Below are 24,601 nucleotides of genomic sequence, written 5' to 3' on the forward strand. Positions count from 1 at the left end.
GAGAGAGAGAGAGAGAGAGAGAGAGAGGTGATGACAAAGAATTTTCTACATCAATGTTCCCGTGTGCCCTAAGAACAAAAGCGGGTTGGCAAAGTTATGAGAAGTAAGCGATGCGATATTGCGTATGCGCATTCGCTTATACCAGCGCGTCGTGCAAGACGGCATCGGCGCCCTCCACATACACAGCAAGAACGGCGGGGCGCGCAGCACTGATCCGGCAACGCCACCGACGAATGTCCGGGTCGCACGCGTTATTACGAAACCGCGCTTCCTTGAGCGCCAGTACCGAGTCGCTCGAAAACTCGCGGCCGTCCGAAATGAAGGCCCGCTTCTTGACTGTGCGGAGAAGGAACGCGCCGCGTGGCAGCGAATGCACGCAGACGGTGAGCTCCTCGCACGCGCGGGAGCGCATGTCCAGCTTTTGCGACGAGGGCTGTGTGACGTCTCGCGCTTGCCGCGACAAAGGGAGTATGTGAAAGCTGAAAGGCAGGCCGCCGCCTCCTGCGCCGCCGAGGGCAAGATCCGCGGGCGCTGTCACCTGTGCGTTGCAAGAGAAAAGAAAGAAAGGTACGGTGCGGTTTCGCTTCAACACCGGGGTCATCGTGCCTCGGTGCGCGGGCAGAATCGGTTGCGGTTGGTCTCGAGCGCTCGGATGTCGTTGTTGTTCTCAGATCTCGAAGGTTAACGCTTGTTCACCGCTCTGTTTTCCTCCGTTAGATGCAAGTGCCTGTGAACGCGATAGAAGTGACGGCGCGAACGCAACGCACGAAAGCGCGTAAAGAAGGAACAGGAAAGAACGTCTTGCGTCTACGCGAGTTCGCACCGTTTACTTGCGCGATGTTCGACGTTCGCCAACTCTACCGGGTGTGACAAGTACTAATAAGTGTTCGGGACACGAGCCAGTGCAATACTGATGTAGTAGCGCACATGTAAACAGCCGTGGCATATTGTCGCGGACGCTCGCACCCAAATTGGCACTGGAGATGGAAACGTCGATAATGTTTCAATCTAGCTCAACTTAATCCGTTAGTGTCCCTTTAGACAAAACTGAATATATTTCTTTCTTAGCGGTGGCGAAGTTAGTGCAATAATTGTCGATCCTGTTCGTAACAACAACTTTCGTATGCTTTGAAGTTCGTCAGCTTCTATGCTCTTTTAGAAGAACTCTGTATGCATCTCGCGTATATACTGCGAATGCTTCTTGACCAATCCTCGACAACCGTTTCGGGCAACATTTTTGAAGGAAACAACGCACAAGCGACCAAAGGGGTCTACCAACTATGAAATATCTTACCTCTTGTACATGAACGAAACATCACCAATCAGTCAATCGTAAATCAGTAATAAACAATCACCAATAGCATTGTGCATGGTCACAGGGTCGGGTGCGTTGCTTTGAGGACGGCAAGCAAAAAGTCACAGTTTCACCAGAAAGGCGAAGCATCCATTACAGTAGCAGACAGAGAGAGAGAGAGAGAGAGAGAGAGAGAGAGAGAGATAAAAAAGAGGAAAGGCAGGACGGTTAAGCAGGCATTAGTAGACATCTAATGCGAAGTAAGGATTGTAGTTTTATAGGCCGTATAAACTTGTAAACATTCGCTTACTAACTAAATTAACAAGCATGGTATTACGCGCGCGCAGGCAAACATGAACACATCACACTCGATGACCGCGGACTCTCGCTCTGGAAACGCTGGCGTGAGGAAGCGCGGCAGCAGTAGCGAGCGAAGTGACCTGCGTGCTGCCTATCAATTGAACGCGAGCTGAGCGGCGGAAACAAAGCGAACACGAAGCTATGGGCCATCGGTGCAACCAGACTGTCCCCGTCGCTGACCGCTTTCAAGAAGGGCCCGCGCGGCTCGCGTCATACGTAGCCGCCGCCAGAGTAGAACCCCGCCACCCCTCCCCTTCCCCCGGTGCCTTGCGCGCGACTTAAGGCGGCGCACTTCCGCCCAGCTTTCCTCCGTTGCGCCAGCTATATCCGTTCCGCCATCGTCGCCTCACCCGCGCACGCTTTCACTTGCACATACAGCATAGGGCGCGCGGTGACCATGTTATCACCTTTGTACTTTATACGGAACATCACTGTGACGGCGACGGCAGGAATGCGCTCGGAGTATTCATATATTTGCTATAGCAATTAAAGGTTATGTCAGCGCGCAGGCTCTCGGCGATGTAACCATCCCTCGTTCAACGCTTCCCGCTACAGCAAGGAATACGTACTTCCTGCGCTTCCGTTCCAGCTGATCTTGCTGGTGCGGTAAGATCCCGAACATGCATGCAAAACAACTATATGGTTGGGCCTAACGCAAAAGGAGGCTCCTGAATCTGAATATTTCTGTATGACGTGGACCTATGTATGGCTTATGCGTTTGAAGCGTGCATTTTTTCTTGCATCGCAAGCGTTCCAGGCACTATGCACGCGCAAGGCGTGGGAGAGCACGCGAGCGCTTGCACAACTATATACTTTTTGAGAAGGCTGCCTGAGATGCTGTCATAGACGCCGAAGATATATGCGGACAAATCACGCAAGAAGAAGAAAAAAAAAGATGTGGAAGCGGAATTTAAAAGGTAGTGTATATGCCGACGAGAATTGTGCAATCCACTGGTTTGCTTGCACTCACGTATACTGCCCTGAGCTTCACTGGAGAAAACATCCAATTCATCATCGAGCAACTGTTGCTCTGATGCTTCGAAGATGTCATTTGAATATGTACCAAGTATAGCTTTTCTGATGAACATTTACACTCGTAGAACAGTTTTATATCCGGTATATACGTCGAGCCCATACGGCTTCTCGAATGCCAACTTTAATCGTTCGTTTTCATTCAACTCATACTGAGAAATGTCAGTGTGACCAGCAGTTGTTGGCTGGACGAAGACAGGTATGCGCTCGTCGAAATGATGACTCCAGCCTGCGGCTTCCTTTGTCCGCTCACAGTCGGTCATTTCAGGTCTCCATGTTCCTGTGAACATAACTGTCAGTGCACGTGTGCAAGTGTTACCATACCTGCACACTAAAGCTTTTTGAGCATGAAAGCGAGCAAAAAAAGAAAAGAAAGAAAAAAGAACGAATGATAAAAAGGAAACACTAAAAAAAAAGGATAATTTATTGACTACCCAACCGATAACTTACGCGCGCATGCGCCGTTGTCTGAGTGGACTACGAGGAGGCTGGAGTTTTCCAAGTGAAAAATAACAAAAAACAGCAACTAAAAATAAAAAGAAAACCAGCGATACATTTCGACAGAATACGACAAAATAGTCGGCGTTTCCAGCCGCTCCACTCGACGTCTTCAGCTGGCGTCTCTCCGAAAATCCGCTGCTGACCGAGGCCAGTGATGCGCATAGCTTCGTTGATTATAGCGAGAGTATCGACGTATTCAGCATAATAACCGCTGTAGAGGTAACGGCAGTGGAGAGATTTTTTTGTATCTACGGCGCAGGAGTTTCTTTATATACAACTGTGAGGACCTCTCCCGCTCAACCCCATCTCCTGTTTGCATTTGTTTTTTTGACAGAACGTTTATTCAAATAAAATCCGCAGCTAAGTCGACGAACGATATGATCCCTGCTCATGGGCAAACGCTAGTCAACGTCATTGTCATCGAAAATAGCGCCGATAGAGCTAACTGAAACAGAGCCCAGCACTCTGCGTTCTGGGGAAAGCGCTATAAGCGCGTTCCGTCGAAGGTTCTACCCAATCCAAAAATATGGCTTTATACAGCGTGGCATCGCCTGTCTTTGATCACATAAACATTTACAGTGCAGAAGGGTTGGAACAAGCTGTTTCCAAAGCTTCCTACGCAACACAGCTTTCTTTTTGTCAGCTTTCGTTCTACATCCTTCGTCTTGTGCACTTACTCCATCATATTGCATCGACGCGCCTCGCAGGCATGCCTTCCCTTGGGGAAGACACGTCTTCCCTAAGAAGCCTTGACAGGCACCTATGTATTCTTATCCGAAGTTAAGAAATCGGGCTAAAGCTTTCACTGATGATCAATGACCTCACTACGTACGCCAGTTTTAATTCCAACATGGGCGGTTTCTTTTTTTGTCTAATTGCGGCTCGCTATTCTTTGTTAATTCCGTCAACTTCCGTTTTGATATTTATGCCCCTCTCTCTCATTTTTTCTTTCTTTTTTTCTGTTTATTTTTTTTCTGCCTTGTGAAGAGCTCGCTTCATCGCGAAGGTATCCCGTCACCACGTGCTTCGTCAAACGAGCTTAAGTGCCATTATGTGCGCCGCCAAGGCGTTATATGTGTCAATAGCGTGCTTAAGGGTGTGCTACGCACAGCCTGTACACATGACACGCTTGAATAGGAAGAGAGGTAAAGTTCGCTCCAGGGTACGAACAAAAACAACGCCATCACAAAAAGCGCGATGCTTAAAAGGCGTGGCTCATTCGCCGTCGTCAACTTTGCGAGACACGAAAATGTCCAAAGCAAAGATCTCGTGGATTTGTGCTCATGTGTGTCTTGAGTTTTCCGTCGGCGTATGTGATCAGCTTGGCCGTATTTTGGCGTGTATCGTTGCATGCCTTTTACACCGGCCTCGAGTGAGCAAGTGTTGTGTGTGAACATGTTTTTGTCCGAGCTTGAGCTGTTGTCATGACACAAATGCACTCACACTCGCGAAAAAAAAGAAAGAAATTCACTGGGCATTTAGAATAACTGGCACCTACGTCTTAATTTACATACACGCAATCGGCACCAAGCTGAGAGTGCAGCGTCTGATAAAAGACGGCTCACATCGCCTGATGACGGTAATTAACGTAATCTCCCATCAACGTGTGAAAAAGAAAGAACGATTATTAAGACCACGTGACGCAGGCGTACTGGATTTTTATTCAAGGACTGATACTATTTTTCTTCGCCAATTACTTAACTAATGGAACGGACCAAACAGAGTGCATTACGATTTCCAGCTTTAGAATTCTGTGTGGGATTAAGAAATGTAATGAATAAGAAAACTGAAGCCGACAAAAATACGGCATACGTTCAGTTTAAACGGGACAGTTTTTTTTTTTTTTTACGTTGTGCGCACAAAAAGCTTGAAAGTCCACGAATTCTCTAGCGATATCGCCCCAGGAATGTTGGAGACGGGAAATAATATATGGAGATGGCGGGGACGACACATTCATTGTTCTTTTTTTTATAATCCTATTAATTCACATGCAAGGAATATCGACCGACAAGTTCTTGCACTGCACCCCGAGGGTATACGAGGGAACATCGGCTGTCGTCGCAGTCTCGCAGTGATATCGTATACTTCATCTCAGCAGTTGGTCGCAACACCGTGGAGGCTACGAACCTTGGTGGATGATTGGGTTCGGGGGAGGGGAAAAGATAGAGGCGGAAGGGGAGAGAGAGAGAAGGCGAGCGCCATCGAGAATGAATGTGTCCACCCGCGCCCCATCGTCTGCTCGTCGCGTCTGCTCGCGCCAGCGATGACGCCCTAACCCCAACCCGAACGACGCGCCCCCGGTCGCCTTGGTCAAAGTCGTGCCGACCTCTGGTGAGCTGCCTCTGCTTCTGCCGCCGCGCCAACGCTCTCTTCGGGAGACGACACTTTCTTAGCACCGTCGTACACGACAGCTGCCGAATGGTGTAACAAGCATTTCACCCACATTCGTAAGTTGCGTTGCCTTCTTAATGATTGAACATACGTTTGCTACGTCCCCGAGCTGTCCCTAGACTTTTCACGTAGAGCGTTTACTAGAGTGCGTTCGTAATAAATACCGGCCCAATATTGGTGCAGTCGCGAGTTCAGCGGCTTTTAATGCGAAACATTCTTCTCCGAGTCCAGCCACATTTATTTATTTATTTTTATTTTTTTTTATTTTTTTAAATTTTTTGCAGGCGATAGGGCGGGCGGGCATCTCGAGGTTTTAGCGGGCCGATTCCCGGTGATAGTGCGGTCAAAAATTATGTACCACAGAGGCGACTAGATACGTGCACTGGGACCACTGCATATGCGCCAACCGTTAAGTTTGCTTTCGATCTTACATCTTGCCGTTAGAAAAATTAAGTGTTACTTATGATAAATATGAGCATTATACAGCGTATAATCTCTGCATAACTGTTCGCTGCTCAACAGTTACAGTATTCATACAGCCGTTCTGTACAAACCATGAATGCTTCGCATTACGTAGACCTCGACTACAATTGAGCCCACCAGATTTCTGTCTGGTAGGGATATAAAAAAAATATATTAGGCAATGATATAGGTTTTCTCCGCTCGTTTGTCCGACACTGTGAATAGAAGAAGCAAGTTCTTTCGACATATACACGCATAGACCAAGACGTCTTTTATGCTGCTCGTAAAAAGTTTATTCCCTTTCCCACATCACTGTGTCTGCCAGTGCGTCTATCGTTGCCACTTATGCGAGCTAGAAGTATCCATACTTAGCTCTATGTGTATATGCCGTACAACATCACAGCTTATATGAACATCTCGCAGCCTCCAGAGTGTTGCGCGGAACGGAGATGGAGATATGCGCTGGAGTCTGAGCTGCACGGCTTCCATAGCCCTCGTTGCCGGTCGTCACCCACTGTATAGGCACATCGCACAACTTCGACCGTTTTTTCTCAAACATACATACGTTGCTGTTTTTTACGAAAAAGCAAGCTGGGAAAAAAAAGAAAAAAATTGAGTGTGAGTGTAAGAACGCGGACGCTCGACTTAATAATTTTTGCTATGTGCACTTCAGTAGTGCTATCTATTCCTGGGCGGCTTTTCATTTTTCACCTGACATGCAGGTGTTCCCTTGCGAAATTATCAGAAGAGAACGCGCTAACTTTTACAGGAGGTAGAGATTCAGAACGTATCTCGGCTCCCACAGAAATTGTCCATTCTAGCCTTCGTTACATATATTCTTTAGCTATGAAAGTGAATTTTATGCGCTCCACCCTAACCGAGTTCATCTCAGCCTCTTTCGTTTTCAGATTACAAACCCTGCCTATCTGAGGAGTCTATGCTTAAAACGTAGATGCACTCAGGCGGCCTTTATCGGAAACCGCATTTATAAAGCCCTATTTTTCCCGATACCTGGTGAATGCGAATCTCCGCCTGCGCTATGCATATATTTCGGCGACCGCAGCGCCCGTATAGAATACGACTGCGCCGTGTCTGCGAGTGTGGTTCGCTTAAGCCTGTTCCGTTCTAAAATTGTGGTCGATTTCATAGCCCGATATTTTAACCCAGGGAAGATAAGAAAACGAAGTTCGCTTTAAGTGACTCTTCTGACGTTGTAGCGGGTGCTTAATTAAGCCTGATACTCTTCTTTCTTCTACTCAACGCTGTTGGTAAAAAAAAGTGAGTGTGCTCGGAAACGGGCAGTGTTTAGATTCAGCTTAAACGTATAACGGCGGTGCTCAAAATGATATTACTTTCATTGCTGTTACTCACAGTGTCGCAGTAAATGTATTGACCCGGCATTTCTACTTTTCCTTTTGCGATGAACGAACGAGTCGATGAAATGAAAGTACGGACTTGCTTCGGGACTCTGCGTTATAACAAACATTGTCGGGGTCAACCTTGATGAAAGTTGTTGATTTTGTTTTGCCAGCGTTTATTGCTAACTTCATGCGGCGTTGCGGCTTGAGCAACACGTGCTGGCGTTTAATGACAACGAACATGTTTCTTTCACGTTATCGACTGATATGCGGCGGTCCACCGCTCGTGCAAGAGCCATAGCATGCCTTGATTTAAAACCACGCACTGCGCGCACGAAAAATGCATGGAACCAGCAAGCGCTCGCTCTTTGTGCAAGCGTCGTAAGTGCTGAGGTGTGATCAGAAACGCATCAGAATTCGTCAAGCAACGAAAGGCGAAAAGAACCATTCTCCAAAATTATGTTCCGAAATTTAGGCCGCCGTCCTTCCACGGGCTCTCCGGAACGTCGGAAAATTGATCGGACGGCGACTGTTTCGTGCGACGCCTCTTATTTTCGCGTCACAATTTTTCTCGATAAACTTACGGAAAAGAAATCTAGCATGCAGTGTTCGATTTGATGGCTACTAAAATATTCCGTTTCAATTCGGCAGCTCCCTGGCGACGCAGGAGGCCACGCTCTGTTTTGTTCGATGCAGGTTCGTTTAATCAACGACGCAATTAGAGATGGAATAAATAAATAAGTGAAAACAACGACGCCATTAGGCATTGCGTGGCATTCAGTGACTGTAAGATTCGTGCGAACGTTTGTCTCCGCGCGAAAACGCGCTTATTTCGCTGTATAGGGAAACTGCAGGGAGAGGTCTACTGCGTACGTGGGGCGACTTCGCGCGTTTTGAATCGCGATGTGCATGCGTAGCTTTTTCTGAAGCTGAGTAATGTTCGAGCAGCAGGTTTCCTTTTCTTCATTTTTTTTCTTTTTTCCCCCTACATTTACCACTCTGAATAGCACCAGCAGGCGCGCGGGCAATTAGGCAAATCGCTGTGCGACCAGCAGCCCCGTCTAACCGCAGACAAACCCGATTACGACGGCCGTAAGTTGCGCGGAGGCACGATATCGCGAGAGCGTTGCGACGGGACGGCCACGAGCTCTTGTCGACGATAACAGAATCGCTCACACAATCCGGAGAGCATCGTTTGCCGCCAAGCCTCGCGCACTATTCCAGCGACTGTATCCCGTTTTTATCCACGCCGCTTCGTCGAGGTCTGCAGCGTGCGAAGTGCGAGGCCCGCGCCAAATCAGGGCCCGCATGTCGCCGAATCGGCCGCCTGGTTCGACGAAACGTTCGCGTGCCTGGGTGCGCGGTCCCTCCGTTCCACCACCGGCGTTGGCATTTACGAGACTGTGCGTCTGCGCTCTCCACGCTCATATATGGCTCTCGCGAACAGTTCCTGGCGAGCGTGGAGGTTCGGCCCTGTTGGCATCACATGCGGTATTGTAAGTTACGACACTGCGCAGACTGTCTTGGTTTTTATCCCTTGCCCACATCTGCGCTTGTTTCGGTCACCCTTTCTCTCTTTTATTCGTTTCTATCTTTATCCTCCTCCCCACTCCATAGGGTAGACAGACAGACGCACTATCTGGTTCGCATCCGAACCGACCACGGAAAGCTCATCGTCTTTCTGCCCAAAGTAGTCAGAGCAAAGTGAAACGAGTCGAAGCTCGCTTATCGACTAAAACAGAGAGAGAGAGAGAGAGAGAGTAAACATTTATTCTGAGAATCAGCGTCAAGGAGTGGTTCACCAGCTTGGCGCTGATCTTGGAGGTCTGAGGCTGCGAGCGAAGCCTCCCAAGATCCTTCGCTCTGCTCTTCTACGTCAACCCAGTTTTCTGTGGCGTCTGCTTGGTTGTTGGGTGCTGAGTGGCGCGCACGCACCACTGCCATGTAGCGGAGGGTGTGTCTGGCACTCCAGAAAAAAATAATAATTGGTGTCAACACGTTGCGCGTGTTGACAGCAACGCCTCACCTTGCGTTTAGTTAGTGCGCCTTAGTTACATTGTTCATATCAGAAACGTTGGCAACCTGTGGCGACGGCTTTTCCTTAACGGTTGATCGGCAAAACGGCGAATCAAAATGAAGACGCACGCATTCGCGCAGACTAACACACCTATACGAACACGAACCAAAAGTATTGAAGAACGTTCGAACTATGAAACGTCCTGTTTTTCTCAGCCGACCTGACTGTCGTGACATTAAGGAGCAAGGGAAGGAAAGCAAGAATAGTTGAAAGGAGGAAACATAGATTAATAAACGGGGTCTCGTGAAAGGAAAAGGCCGGAATAAAGTTACGCGCCGGGAGGAAAAGCAACCGAGAGTTTCCACCGTTTCGCGGAAGCGACTTGGGGCGCACACCGCGGGCAAACAGAGGGGGTAATTAAAGGCCGCTCGGACGCGTCGAAAGTGACGAGAGGGAAGCAGTCCAAACAAGCAGGGGGCGCTGCGCGAAGGAGTGCAGCCATTATATAGGCCGGCGTCGAGATTAAATCCTTTCACGGAACACGGCGCGTCGAAAAACAAATAGGAGAAGGCACCCGGCGATCAGCTCATTCCGCCAAGTCAAACGCCGCGTCGGCATCCTCGGCAGAGGCCGCGGAGAGCCGCCGCGAACCTCACCCCGTGCGAGAGCCCCGGCCGAATATTTTTCTTTTTTTTTTCGCGGCGTCGCACCTGGCGGCCGGCGCGCTATACTCCAGGCCAGTCAGTCTGACGCGAACGATTTGTCGAGCCGGCGCCGTTTGCTGTGCGGGCGCTGCTGCTACTGCTGCTACGGCGACTCTGCCGTCGACAGCGCCTGCAACAGCTCGGCGAGCGGCGTGGGGTCCGCGCGGTGGTTGGTCGCTCGGTCGGCGGCGCGGTGGCAATCTCGGGCCGCGCGGCGAACGCAATATTTCTTTCGCGAATGGTGCCTGAGAGAGCCTTCGGGCTCGCTCTCGGGACCGGCGCCCGACTGACTTTAGCGCTCGCTTTCTCGCGTCCCCAGAGAAGGAAAGAGAGCGAAGGGGGGCCACCGTCCAATATTAATTCCCAGTCCGGCTTTTTGTTGACTCCCAGCGTTTACAGGATGATCCCTTTTTTTCTCGCGGCCATCGCAACGACAGCGCGGCATGTGTACCACTGTGCGTTTGCTGCCCTCCGACTACACCTCTCGACCTTTGCTTTCTCTCTCTCTCTCTCTCTCTCTCTCTCTCTCTCTCTCACCTTCCAGTAGTTTCCAGGGGCGTCTTGCACAGATCACTATGCTATATGAACGGCATGAGAGACTTACCTTATGAACACGGAGAGACGCCAGGTCGAACGAAAACGATTTACAGGTGGCCTGTAGACAGACAGCCGCGCCGGACTCGATCCGTGATTGTGCGAACGCGGCTAACGACAACCGCGTCAGGGCCAAGCGGTAAAGAACCGAATCGCGCGGAGTGACAGGCATTTCAACGGAGCTGCCGTGTACTGAGTCCCGGCAGCTCGACCCGCGGGCCGCGTCAAAGCGGGGGATTTCGCGTTTGCCGCCGTCGACGGGCGATTTCTTCTATTAGCCGTTCGCCCGTGTCCGGGCGTTTTCATTGCAGATGGATCCCTAGTGGCTTCGTTGCTGTAAACGTTCTTTCTGATAATCGCTTTTTCTGGGTTGGCAGTCCGAGGCGCACGGGGGCTACAGTGTCGCAAGAAAGGTCACCGATCGAGCTAGCTGTTTGTGGGCGCGAGAGCGTCCCGAGGACGAAAAACACGCGCGCATCTGTTTTTAGTGGCGCATTCGGGGCGACAACTGTTTGCAACGCTTCTTCGTGAACTGAGACACAACCTATTTTGCAAATGTGCGCGGCATTCTGCAGATGTGAAAGTTGTACGAGAAGGAAACAAAAGCGTATTAAGGTTGAACCCTGGTCCAGGTTTTGATGTCATTGTACTTATATCTCGGTCTTCTAACTACAAATGAGAAAGAGCTGAAACTCTATTTCAATAATGTGCGTTTGTGTTTTGTAGCCTTATTTATTCTTTGTAGACAACTTATGTTAACATTATCCTTCGAAAAGCTATAGCGTTAAGAACAGCGCTCCGGAACCCGGTTGGTGAAAACTAATAAGGAAGAAGCCATTTTCGGTAAACAAACCGTCGGTCTTTCAAAGGCCTTTATTCGTTAAATGCAGCCAAGAATATGTTACTCTTTTGCTTAGATACACGAGTGTCTTGGCTAAAATACACGACTACGCGAAAACAGCCGAGAAAATGAAGAAGCAAAATATCGCGGCCTCCTAGTGCGAACACGTAATAATTTATATTGTTTGTCGAAATTCTCAACGTACGTAAAGTGCTCTGCTCAGCTTGTAAGATGAATTTTAGTAACAGGCCATACCGGTCGACGCGGCCACATGCCGATGGGGGTCTAATGCAAAACCGCGAAGGAGAGCGTCAATCATACGTTCGAATGTAGCCGGGCATGGCATAACCCAAACGGCATTACTTTGAACTGATAGAGGCCGTCAGATGTAATAAAGGCGATCTTTTCACGGTCCACGTCGTCAATAGCAATCTGCCAGTACCCCGAACGCAGGTCTATTGAAGAAAAATATTTTGCACCGTCAAGGAAGTCAAGGGCGTCTATCCGTGGCACGGGTACACGTCTTTCTTCGTTACCTTGTTAAGATTCCTGTAGTCTACACAGTAACGCCAGCTGTTATCCTTCTTTCTAGCGTGCACGACAGGGGAAGCCCAAGGACTTGAAGAGGGTCCAATGATATCTCGGGCAAGCATCCTGTCGACTTCCTTCTGTATGACTTGGCGCTCGGTGGTGGATACTCGATAGGGTCGTTGGTGTGTCGGGCTTACATCGCCAGTGTTGATGCGATGCTTCACAACGGATGTCTGGCCCAGTGGTCGGTCATTGAGATCAAAGGCAACGGAGCGTGTTCGCGTGGGGAACCGGAAGGTCAGAAGCGATCATGGTTGTCAAAAGCGCTTGCGTACCGCGGAATAGGGGCATGCACGTTAAAAATAAAAGAAAGAAAAAAAAGAACAAGTGACCGAAATTTACCCCAAGCTCTCTATTACGGCGACCCTCATAACCTACTGTGCAGTTTTGGGTCGTTGAACACTACAATCAATTAATTGTTACTCTGCAGGGCAGCCGACCTCTCCGCCTTATTATTATCTGTGCACACGTGAGTGTTCGATGCTGCAACCAACATTCTGGATGACTCAAGAAACAAACATTACCACGTGTACATTGATGTACGCGTGATAATAGGCCTAATATGTACGTCGTACTTCTACAACCTGACGATACGTCTATACAGTCGCATGACTGTACCAGCACCACTTGCCCACTGAACAATGGCCCGTTCTGAATGCCTCTTCGTCTCCGTACATGCGTGTGAGGCACAAAGTACTACGCTTGTGGTGGGCGTTCTTCTGTTGGCTAGGAAGGGGCTGGAGTCTCGGGGAATGGGAACGAGAAAGAAATAGCCTCAAAGTGTTTTATAAACATTTCGAAATTCAAAATATGGGAAGTATATTTTGTAATAGTCTCAGAGAGTCGAGTACATTGGTGATCCGAATTCTCATGATAAGGCATCATCCCGGTTTCAACATTTGTTTTGAGAACGTGGACTGGTAGTTTACGGGTTTTCCCTCCGAGTACACTAACGGAGACGGTGAACGACGTTTTGCCAAACTGCAGAACGCGGCATATAAACAAGGCCCTCCTGTATTAATCTTTCTTTTTTTCTTATTGCGTGCATCTGGAGAGATGTCTTTCGTGAATCTGATGAGTGACATTTGAATTAGTGGCCCAAGAGTAACAAAAGTCGAGACACCGTGACGACGTGTACTGATTCGCTTATTGCACGTCCTCCGTATTGCTTCAGACTGCACACATGAGCGCACGAGTGGGCTGTACGGCAGCTAGGAGATGAGCAAAGTACCGCTCACCTTACATTACTCTCGGGACCCTGTTTTGACAGGCGCGGCGGATTCGGCGAAACTACAGCTGACGCACTGAAACACGGTTTCCATTCGGGACACGTAGGCAGCACCGGGAAGGGGCGAGCAATGAGAAGAGAGACGCCCCGCTATAGCTAACTCACCTCTCCCCGCTCACACCCCGGTGGCCTTTGCCCAAGAATGAGAAAGTTTCTTGAAGGCGGGCTTCTCCTTCTGGTTTTCCTGTCCTGCGGTGCAGTGCTCCGTTCTCGTTTCCTCCGGTCAGAGTCCGAGGCTCGACACTCTACACCGGAAGAAACACGGCGTGCCGCCGTCTTGGTGGATACGAGGGATGCGGTGTGCTCGACCGTTCAGCGCGAAATATGAACGGTTTCCGGCGCCTCTGTCAGCGTCCTAGTCCGTAGATCCCCGTCTTGGGGATTTACCGACAACAAGGCCGCAATTTCTCAGCGGATGAGGCGCCGCCGCGGAGGTTCGCTTGACCCGTTGCCTCCTGGGTACAACTGCTTTGCCAAGGCACGCACCCTTCCTGCTTACCCCATACCCTGTGGTTGCGGCTTTCGCGGCCTGCGCTGTGTGTGTGTGTTTTGTTTTTTTTCTGTCCGCTGTAAGTGATTTCCAGGAATGGACAATCCGGCGCAGCTGGCAGGATACCACTGATGTTAACCAACGCGGTACAAACAACACCAATTGTTTAGAATTTATTCGTGCGTGACGGAATTGGGTCTGAGCAGAGAAGTCAGTATCCTCCTTATGCCACCATATTTAGGACGTGCTATACGTAACACAGGTTATTAGAAATATGTGAATATGCGCGTTAAGAAAACGACTAAATGAACGGATATAAAAGGGATTAGCGGATGATGCCGTGAAACGTTTTTTCGGCGTCGAACAATTCTCAAGTGCGTTCACATGCCGTTTCTCGCTACAGTCTCGTTTTTTTTGTGTGTGTGTGTCTGTTGCGCAGTATTGCGATACTTTCACTTGCAGTTTTCCCACGTTCTGAGGCAATATATTCCCGTTGTTTCCCTCGTTTAACCGTAAAATGACCCTTTAATTCTTTCTCTCCTGACCAAATTTATTCACAAAGAGGTTCTCGAAAAAGCTTTTTGTTTGGTTTTATGACTATTTCTAAACAAAAATCACTTTCTGAACATCTACAGTTTAGTTAGCTTCTTTAATGTCAACGTAAAGGAATAAATCATGAGCCATTTCACTTTGTGAAGGTGGTTGATGAAGGAAGCTGTTAAGCACACGATACGGAGATGACACATAATTTTGAAGAAAGGTACGAACTCATTTATTGTCTTGATAGGTGGTCGTGACATCGTGACAAAAGGTACGCACACTAATTTATTGTCTTTTGTCATGATCGGTGGTCATTATATCACTCACAACTGCAATCACATTCTTTGATAATGTCAAATCGGTGCACGTACGCCGCTGTGTGGTCGGTTGGCCCGAATCGGTGTGGCATCGCAAGGAATATGTCTGCAACACGGAACGCGTAAACCGCTCCCTTTTCGGTACCGACATATTCACATTGAAATCACCAACAAAGGCAACAGGGGTAGTGACATCGCAGCTAAATCACGCAAAGTGGCAAAGTGAGAGAGAAGAGATAATATTTAATGGCAGAAAGGTGGAGAGGTCGGCCTGAGTGAAATGTCTCTAGCCTGCTACTCTACGCTGGGGAAGGGGTTTGGGGAATAACAGAGATAGGATATGAAGAGCAAGGATGGTGGTGCTATGGGGAATATGATGAGGGCTGCACAGCACAACGTTTCTGTGTAATGCGTACGTGCACACTTCACAGCACAGCACAGTCATCTTCGCGGGCAGAGGTCTAAATTACTGCAGCGTAGCGAAGAGACTGTCTATAGCGTTCATAATTTTTGCCGCTGTTAGTGCCACTGGCGTATTTAAATCGGACAGTAGCAGCTGCAGGGCGGCGATTATTTGTCGCAGCATGGCTTTGATGACAGAGTCCGATGGCGATATCTGAGTGCACTGTCCTTGCTCGTGCTGACAGTCTGAGGCCCGCGAGCGCGGTGGTAAGCGTGGCCATACATTCGGTTCCGGGCTTGCGCGGCTCGCTTGAAGCAATGGTTTATCTATCGATGCCGATTCAATTACCGTCTGCTGGAACTGCGGAATTGGAGCCAGGAAGCTCTCGTCTGGACCTACAGCTTGTCCACGCCGACGACACGTTCGTGTCCTCCGGTGTTGTACTGACGCTGCCCCCTCCTTGAGGGACATACTTGTCTTGCTCATTTGGTTCAGTATTTTTTTCTCCTTTTTCTGTTTAGGACAATCCTTGGAATTGGCCTCGTGGGGTCCGTCGCAATTCGAGCACTTCGTTTGTCTTACTGTGCATGAAGATACATCACGGCTGGCGGCACAGCGGAGGCATTCCGTCTGGCATGTGCAGACGGCGCTGACATGGCCTAGCTTTAGGCACTTATGACATTGCAATGGCCGGGCACATAAGGACGCACCGGGTGTCTCACGTAGCCCACCTTGACATGATTAGGTAGCGCCTATCCCTCGAAAAGAAGCTTGACGCTCGTCGAGCGACCGAAGCGGTGAAAATCGATGACCTTCACTGTTGAAGACAGAAGCCTTTGTAGCTCTTCGTCGCTGATGTCAAACACGACATCGGAGATAACACCTGCCCTAGTGCGACCACTGTGCGCGACGAACGACCGGACTTCTATGTGTCCTAGTAGGCGCACGGTTTTCCATTTTTCTAGGGCGGCCTGCGTCGCTACTTCCACTGTGACTACATTTTTCTTGGTGTTGAAACGCACTTTGTCAATTCCTTTCGGAGCGACATTACCAAGGTAGGTGTTAAGAATCTGTCTGTGCACAGAATTTAAATTCTTAGAGACGTCGAGCGGCACAAAAGCAATCCTGTAAGTCGGAGTAGGCGGTCCGTTGGGGCCCTGCTCACTCACGTCTTTGGTTGTCTTGCAGTATTTTCTCTTCAATCGCTTGCCCTCCACGACGGTGTAGTCGTTGTCGGAGTCCATTGGCTCGCTGTTGGAGAAATAGGAACTGGACGTCTCCGTGGCTACGTTGCAAGCCTTACAATATGTCCCTGCGAGACGCAGTGCGAAGAGGCGTGCTCGACGCAAGTGGGGGCGTGTCGTCTGTCATCGCTTCGGACGACCGTCTCGTCCAAGAAGCACAATTAAGCCTCCGCTATGACAAAACTAGCGCAGCAAGGCAGGAAGCGATGCTGTTGTTGTTGTTGTTGTTGTCCTGAGTGGCCGTGGCACATACCCACAGTGGGGGATTGGCCAAGAATCGGGCGGTTTAATTAGGTGCCTAAATAATAATGATAACAAGGGAGTTAACAATTTGGGCGTGTGAGTTTAAAAGTGAACGTTTTGTGTTTTGAGAAAAAGGAAATAATCAGATGAAAACCGGGTATAAGATAATAATAATATTAACAATAATAGTTAATAAAAGATAAGAAATAAAAGAAAGCTATGGTTGGGAGGGAGAACGATCAATCTAACATGGAAATCGCTTGGTTTCAATTAGGTAATTTTGGATCGCCAAGCAAACATTTCTGTTGCTGAACCCAACAATGGAGGCTCCAAAAGATAGGATCACTGGCACTGATAAAGTTAGACCAATAGAGCGAAGCGGGATTTCGAGTAGTCGTTTTCTTATAATAGAAAAACGTCTGCAAGACAACAAGAAATGGTCGATTGTCTCCGCCTCGCCGCAGAATGAGCATAATGGTGAGGGGACCAGACCAGACCTGTGGAGGTAGAAGTTCAATGCAGGTATACGGCAGCGCAGCTTTGTTATGGACACTTCAATTTTCCGTGTTCGGCAAAAATCTCTGTTCCAAGGGTGCAGGAGATGTCCGTAATCCACAGAGTTAGTAATTGTGGAGCCTGATACTGACTGTATAATGATACTCCTGCGAAATCTAGCTGCAGTAACATAAGCAGTCAAAGGGCAGCAAGGAAGAATCGGGCCACTTATTGATGCCTTGGCTAGAGAGTCTGCAATTTCATTAATGATTAGTCCTTTATGGCCAGGCACCCAAATCAAACGCACGCTTCTCAAGTAACCAGGTACCAATGATTGAAATGTCCTCATTACGCGAGAATCATTAGAAGCAGTAAGGGAGGAGCACAATGATAAAGAATCAGTGACTATCACGGCTGACGTAATTGATGGTCCTAATTTGCGTAATGCCAGCACCACGGCCATGAATTCGGCTAAAAAAATCGGTATGAAATCTGGCAGCCGAAGAGAAAATGTCCAATCGAGAATCGGGGAAAATATTCCTACACCTGACTTTTCTTCACATTGTGAAGCATCTGTAGCAATTACAACGTTTGTTTGAAGGTTTTTCAGGTGATCTTGTAATATACCGTCTAGAATACGGTGTGGAAGTAATTTTGCATTATTAGGAAAGATATCATCAAATTGAATATCCGTGGCAACAGCTCTGTCGGTAATAGGAAGAACATCGCATATGCGCACGCCCAAACAGTCAAGTAATTTTTGCACGAATATAATTTGCGGATTATGTAGTCGCGGCCAGATGACACCGAAAAACAACGCAGGTTGTGAAATAAAGATTATCTGGGGATGACGCAGTGGTGATTCGTAAATCCTTAAGAACGTCTGCACCGTCAAAAGCCGGAACCTGCACGAAAGTGGCGGGACACGGGATTCTAGATAAAGAATAGAATTTGCAACAAATTTAGGAAGACCTAAACACAGACGTAATGCCTCTCTTTCTAAGAGGATTAGAGGACGGGACATGTAGGCTGGAGCTCCAGAGAAGAGCACGCAACCAAATTCTAATACAGGGCGAACGTACATACGATATATCATTAGGAGTGTATCTCTTCGCATTCCTATTCGACGACTGCTCAGCCTACGCAATATGCCAATTGCACGGGTACCTTTCCCAGTCAAATGATCTATATGTGAGCGCCAGTTGAGAGAGGCGTTATAAATAATTCCGAGGTATTTAACAGATTCCACCTGTGGTATGTCTTGAAGGTGGTAAGACAATGAAATGTGCACTATGTCACGTATCGGAAATACGAGAACAGCACATTTGCTGGCATTGAGTGTGAAGTGACTAGCATCTAACCACCTCTCCAGATCATAAAGGTAAGTTTGCAGTCGTTGGTATAGCGTGTGGATGTCGTTGGCAGATGCAAAAAACGCAATATCGTCTGCATAAACATAAGTGGTTATTTCTGGATGACAAGGTAGTGTGCTCATGAGAATATTAAAAAGTACCGGGGAAAGAACTGAGCCTTGCGGTACGCCTCTCGTTTGTTTGTGTCTAGAAGAAGAAACGCCCCTTTCGTAGCAATAGAATTCTCTTTCACCTAAAAATGACCGAATCCACGCTACTATATAACCAGGAACACCACAGGAAGTTAACCGATTGATCAATATACTGTGCTCCACAGTGTCGTATGCTTTAGCGATATCGAGCGTCACTAAGGCAGCGTATTGCTTATGACGTCGAGCGAGTTGTATTCGGCTTTCTAAGTCGACGTGGGCATGCCAGATGGAGCAGCCAGCCCTGAAACCAATCTGACAGGGACTAAGAATGGAATTATCATTAATAAATTTCATGATGCGACGGTGAAGAAGCCTCTCAATGAATTTTACTACGTTTGATGTAAGCGCAATGGGCCTAATGTTCTCCAATACATACCTTCCTTCTTGTTTCTTAAGCATCAATATTACTTTCGCAAGCTTCCAGTGTAACGGAATCCATGCATATTTAATTGAATAATTCACCAGGTCTAAAAGAACGTTAGGCGATTCCTGTAACAATATTTTTAACATTGCATTTGTGACGCCATCAGGGCCAGGGGCTGAATTCGGTAAACATAGTGCAGTCTCATTTAGTTCAGCTAAGGAAATTGGAGTAAAGCCATCCCAATGACCTAATGTAGAATGAATAGCCGGAAGCCTGGCCGTAAATCGATTTTCTAAGCCTTCGGCAATCTCTTCTAGGGAGGCGCTCAGTTCCTGCGGGCTCAAAACAATTGAATCTAATGTTAAGGGTGTTGGTAGCACCTTCCTAGCACGAAGGAATGAAAATAAAGCACGCTTATTTTTTGAATTAGATAGATAATCGTAATGTCTAATATCGTATTCCTCTTTGGCTCGATTAACAGTACGCTTAAATACACCAGCATGAAACTGATAATTTTTCCAATTGGTCGGGCACTGATTATGCAGAAGCATTTTCCAAGCGGCCTTTCTTTTTCTATAGTCCCGCGTACACTCATCATTCCACCAACGACAAGCGGTGCCTTTAGCCGAAGGGATAACAAATTCAGCTTGCTTCCGGGAATCCTCTAGTATTGAGCAAATGGTTGAAGCGATTTCCTTATCATTGGCATTGGCAAGTTTCGAAACGGCAGAACGCAAGAAAGTCTTAAATTTCGTATGGTCCATAAATGTGCATGCCTTGTATTCTAAAGATGTTATTTGACAATTGATTTCAAATGACACAGGGAGATGATCACTGTTGGTTGCTGATTCAACCGCTACCCACGACAAAACGTTGATGCCAGCGCTACAAAATGTCAAATCTAACACTGAACGGAAGGGTCCTCTAACAAACGTTACTTGCCCTGTGTTCTGACATGAAAGGTGACTATCAATAGTCCACTCCCAAAGTCTCTTACCACACAAATCTGTTTTTTGCCCCCACGACACGTGATGCGAATTAAAATCCCCTACAAACAAAATTTCTTTTCTACATGCAGCCACAGCCCTATCAAGTTGACGCGTACTTTGCACACCGCTGGGGAAATAAGCATTTATAATTGAAAATGGATGGTATCCTGGGAGACATAAATCTATGGCCAAAATTTCACAGTCGCAGTCCATGATTTGAAAAGAAATTTTTGCCTTGTGACAAATTTTACTGGAAACAAGTATCATTAATCCTCCACCTCGCGAGTCTCTATCTAATCGGAAGGACCGAAAACCTTTTAAATGAAAATTTTTCTCTGGTGAAAGCCACGTTTCTTGAAGAAGTAAGATATCTGGATTGAATTGAATAGATAGGCAAGATAAATCTGTTGAAGCTGAAAATATAGAACGACAGTTCCACTGCAGCACTTTCAACTGTCCAATGGTGTTGTACGCACAGCAGCGGCAACTGCCGCCTTTAGAATACTTTCCGTAAGCACAGGCGTTGGTTGACTCTTTTTTGATTTTGGTTTCATAGTTGTTGAAATTGGGGACCCCATACGTTTGGGAGCTCGAGTGTCAAGTTCCATGTCTGTGACAATAGCAGTGTCTGAATAAGAGGGCTCATCCTCGCGTGTTTGGACTAGCGAAGTAGTGTGTGTGGAATATTCTGCAACTGTGGAAGGCGTCTCGACCTCGTTGCTAGGCGTTCGAGGTCTGGCGTTAGGTACTGGGCACTGCATTGGTGTCCTAGTGGGCTGCATTATTTGCATCATGTGACTGGAAATGATTTGCGCTAAGCAATCAGAGAGACTGGATATCAATTTATCCATAGCTTTAGCCATTGCTTTTTCCACAGCAGAGTCAATTGCTTCTGAGAGGTTAAGATCCATGCTTGGAGTGTTGCGCGCTGCAACACTAGAGTATCCGAACGCCCTGTCTTTGATAACTGAAATTGCATCTCTTCGGGAGCAACGACGGCGGTCGATTATTTCAAGAATTTGTACTTCTTGAGCGCGAGCTGAGCAGTTCGAATAGTCTGCTGGGTGTTCTCCCGCACAGAGGCAGCACTTTTGAGATTGAGTAGAGCATGCACTTGAAGAATGACCATCCCCACAGGTGCGGCAACGCAAGCTAGACTTACATCCTCCTGCGCTGTGCCCGAATCTCCAACAATTCTTACACTGGATTGGACGTGACGCAAGCGGCTCTACACGGAACACAAGAGGCCACACCTTTATTTCAGATGGACATGATGTGCCCACAAACGTTGCAATAACAGATTCTGTCGGAACCCTCTCGTTATTTGCCAGTCGATTGCAACGGTAGATGGCAATGACGCCTGCTGCGGATAGCTTCTCCAGGGTTTCAGTAGGACTTAATCTGGAGTCTACGCCCCGTACAAGACCCTTGGTGCACGCAAGATGAGGCGGAATAAAAGCACTCACCGGGGTGGAAGCGAATGAAGTGCATTTCAAGAGGTCTTCTACACAGGTCTGGTCGGGTGAACGACACACTATACCTCCCCGTCCGAACGCTCGCACATCAGTGATGGTCTGGAAGTGGTTAGTTGTGGCCTTAAGTGCCTTCTGGACAGCCTGTGGATTCGTGATCCTGATGGAACCTCCATTGGTAGGCACAAGCGCCACAGGAATGGTACTGACGCCACTGCGAAAAAATAAATCTATGGGCAATTCATTAGGTGGTAGGGATGCTGACCAGGCGGATCGCGCCTGGCCAGGAGAACTGGTCGACATCAGCTCAAGACGGCTGACGCAAGGAATGCCAATCAACCAGGAACTAAAATACGGTTAATGAGACACCTTAAACCACCCGATACTCAGCCAAAACACCACTGCAGGTCAACGAAACGGTCGCTCTGTCGAGGCAAGCAGGAACCAGGGACAGGCAGGCACGAACAGGCAGGCAGGAGCGTCGAACGAGCAGCCACCTTCCTGCCACGCACCTTCCTGCTTGCTTGCTCAGATCACTTCGTTTTCGTCTCGTGGCGAAGTGAATAGCCGTGAACCTTACGGGACTATGAATCATTGCATTTTTTTTTCTTTATGAGCCATTGCTCACGGGGGTAGGAGTAATTGATGATGACAGTCTTCAACATAATGTTCTGTATGTTGCATCCATGATTGGAAAGAATTTAAGCACTGTTCGCATCAATTTGCGGAGTGCTTGTAGCCTCTGCCTTACAGGGCTATGAGCCATTATATTTTGTGCTTGCTTACGGTGGTATGAGCCATTGCTCACGGGTGTACGAGCCATTGATGCTGACAGTTTTCAACATGCTGTTCTATATGTCGTATGCGTGACTGGAAAGAACTTAAGCACTGTTCACTTCAATTTGCTAAGTGCTTGTAGCCTCTGCCTTACGGGGCTATGAGCCATTACATATTGTGTGTGCTTACGGGAGCATGAATGCTTAAGGGGTATGAGCCATTGATGATGATAGTTTTTGCTCACGGAGAACGAAGCTGCACAGAAGCCTAGCCGCAGCTTCGCTCTAATAAGGCACATTCCACTAGTAAACGCCATTAAGATAGCGTTAATTAAGTCCCCCATATGTTCTTTTGCCCCGGGAGGCACTCTGTAGAAAATTTTAAAATCAATGTACAGTGCATTGAAACGTTCCTTTTCTAAATCTTAGACATATAAATGCGTTGTCAGCCTTTCAGCAATCCGTAATTGAGCATTTATTCTTCCCGCTCCACGTAACCACGTTTCAAGGATCACGTTTAGCTGTGGAAATAAAAGATAAATGTCACTCAGCTGTACTTTTTATTACACAGGCATGTCTTTGCCAAAAACACGCTGATGGCGCAAAAATGTATGAAGCTCCTGTAGATGTCACCTTTCGCTGGAGCAAGCCAGCACTTTAACAAAAGATGCTACATCCAGCTTTGCAGAAACTTCTTCCAAGATACGGTTTTACTTGCGCTGCGATGCACAGGCATCTCATTGTAAGACTGCTTGCGTGAGCTCGAGGGAATGTCAGTCCTTGAAACAGTCCTTGTAAAGAGCTGCCACAAACACGACAAGAAGTGGCAGCGCGCAGGGCGCTCGGATTTAGAAACTATGCTAAATAACGTGTGTGCGAAGGCTTAGGCTCTTCAGATTAACTTGAATTTGATTGGCAGCTCAGAAAAGCAATTACTAGTGCCAGTTTTGGTAATACGTACCACAAAAAAGAGGACAAAACAACATTTTCAACCACGACAGAAAAAAAAAAAAACGTCCTACGTTTTTCATCGCCATAAAATAAACCTCCCGTTTTCTCTCGTGCCCCTAATTTTGTTTTCCAGAATATGGGAAGTTTTCCATGATTTAGCAGAAGTTACTTTACTTCATGCAAAAGTGAAAGTATCGATCAAACTGAATGATCAACAGTACGACCTCAGCAGGCGTTGATGACTCAATTACACTGGCTTTTGAGTATATGCACTTGCAGCATATTTTCCCAGCCAGTTGGACTACCAGCCTCTGTCGGAATGAAGAACTTTACAACATCGACGGGATTTAACGTCGCATTAGAAGGACGTGCAAGCGCTCCTGCGCTTCTTGAGATCTACCGGCCTGTGTGAACGTCTGTAATTGGAACGCCTTTCCTGTTGCCTGTTCCTGTTCTTTGGTTCTCTCTCACCCTCTCTTTGCCCTCTTTACAACTCCCATACTCCCACACCATCGCGGGATAGCAAACCGAAGACTCGCCTCTGGTTAATTCCCGTGCATTTCTTCTCCTCTCTCTCTCTCTCTTTGCTCCTTCTTGGTGCGCATACCATCTCTAGTTTTTTCGGCGGTGCGCGCCTAGGCCTTTAGTTTAAACAATGCATGCCCACTTATCACGGGATCTCAAATAAGGTCTCATCTAAGCGGGAGGGCTGAGATTGCCACTAACGAAGGCCGTCCACTCGTAGTCGGACAGTAGCAGCTTTTCTCCTCCTAAGTGAGGCTTACCTATAAGACTTTGACGCTCACTTAAAAAAAAAAAAACTTAGGACCCAAATAATGAATGTGCTATAAGTTGAGCGCGTGGGCAAAGATTGCCAGAACGTGGAGCCGTCCATTCAATTTCTACACGTATGTCATCAAGCGCTGACTTCGGGAATGCTATATATAGAGATATATTTAATACAAGGATGGCGCTTGATAATAACCTCTACTCCTAAGCGCGATGACTACGATGAGCGCACATCTCAAAGCCGACCGACCCTTAAAGCACCCGTCGACGGACGTATAGGTCAGGCAGTCAGACATAATTGCGCCTCCTAACGACAATGCCCCGTGCACTGCGACGACGGTTGGTTCGGAGGTGCAAATTAAAGGTCTCCGGTGACCCATTCAGCTCCGGCGCGGGCTCAGCCTTGTTTGATCGGTACAATTGCTTCACCCACGGCCAAATTTTCGACAACTTTCACCGGTGCAGTGGCATGGGACTTGGCGAACGCAGCACCCATTTCGCGATACCATAGGTGGAAGACCCTTTTGCACA

The 24,601-nt window shown here is 47.8% G+C and overlaps 1 protein-coding gene across 2 annotated transcripts in view; it reads left to right on the forward strand.

Annotated features, from left to right (window-relative positions):
- Window positions 1-24,601, forward strand: part of LOC142579139 (uncharacterized) — an 87,835-nt gene that overhangs the window by 39,446 nt on the left and 23,788 nt on the right. Inside the window, exon 1 of one of the 2 annotated variants that reach the window (XM_075689050.1) lies at window positions 413-567. The exons of the other annotated variant lie outside the window; for it this stretch is intronic. The gene's annotated coding sequence lies outside the window, so the exon portion shown is untranslated. Of the gene's footprint in view, window positions 1-412; window positions 568-24,601 lie in introns of those variants that run through there. 2 annotated transcript variants of the gene reach the window in all.

Source organism: Dermacentor variabilis, chromosome 4 (assembly GCF_050947875.1).
Source record: "Dermacentor variabilis isolate Ectoservices chromosome 4, ASM5094787v1, whole genome shotgun sequence".
Classification (NCBI taxonomy): domain Eukaryota; kingdom Metazoa; phylum Arthropoda; class Arachnida; order Ixodida; family Ixodidae; genus Dermacentor; species Dermacentor variabilis.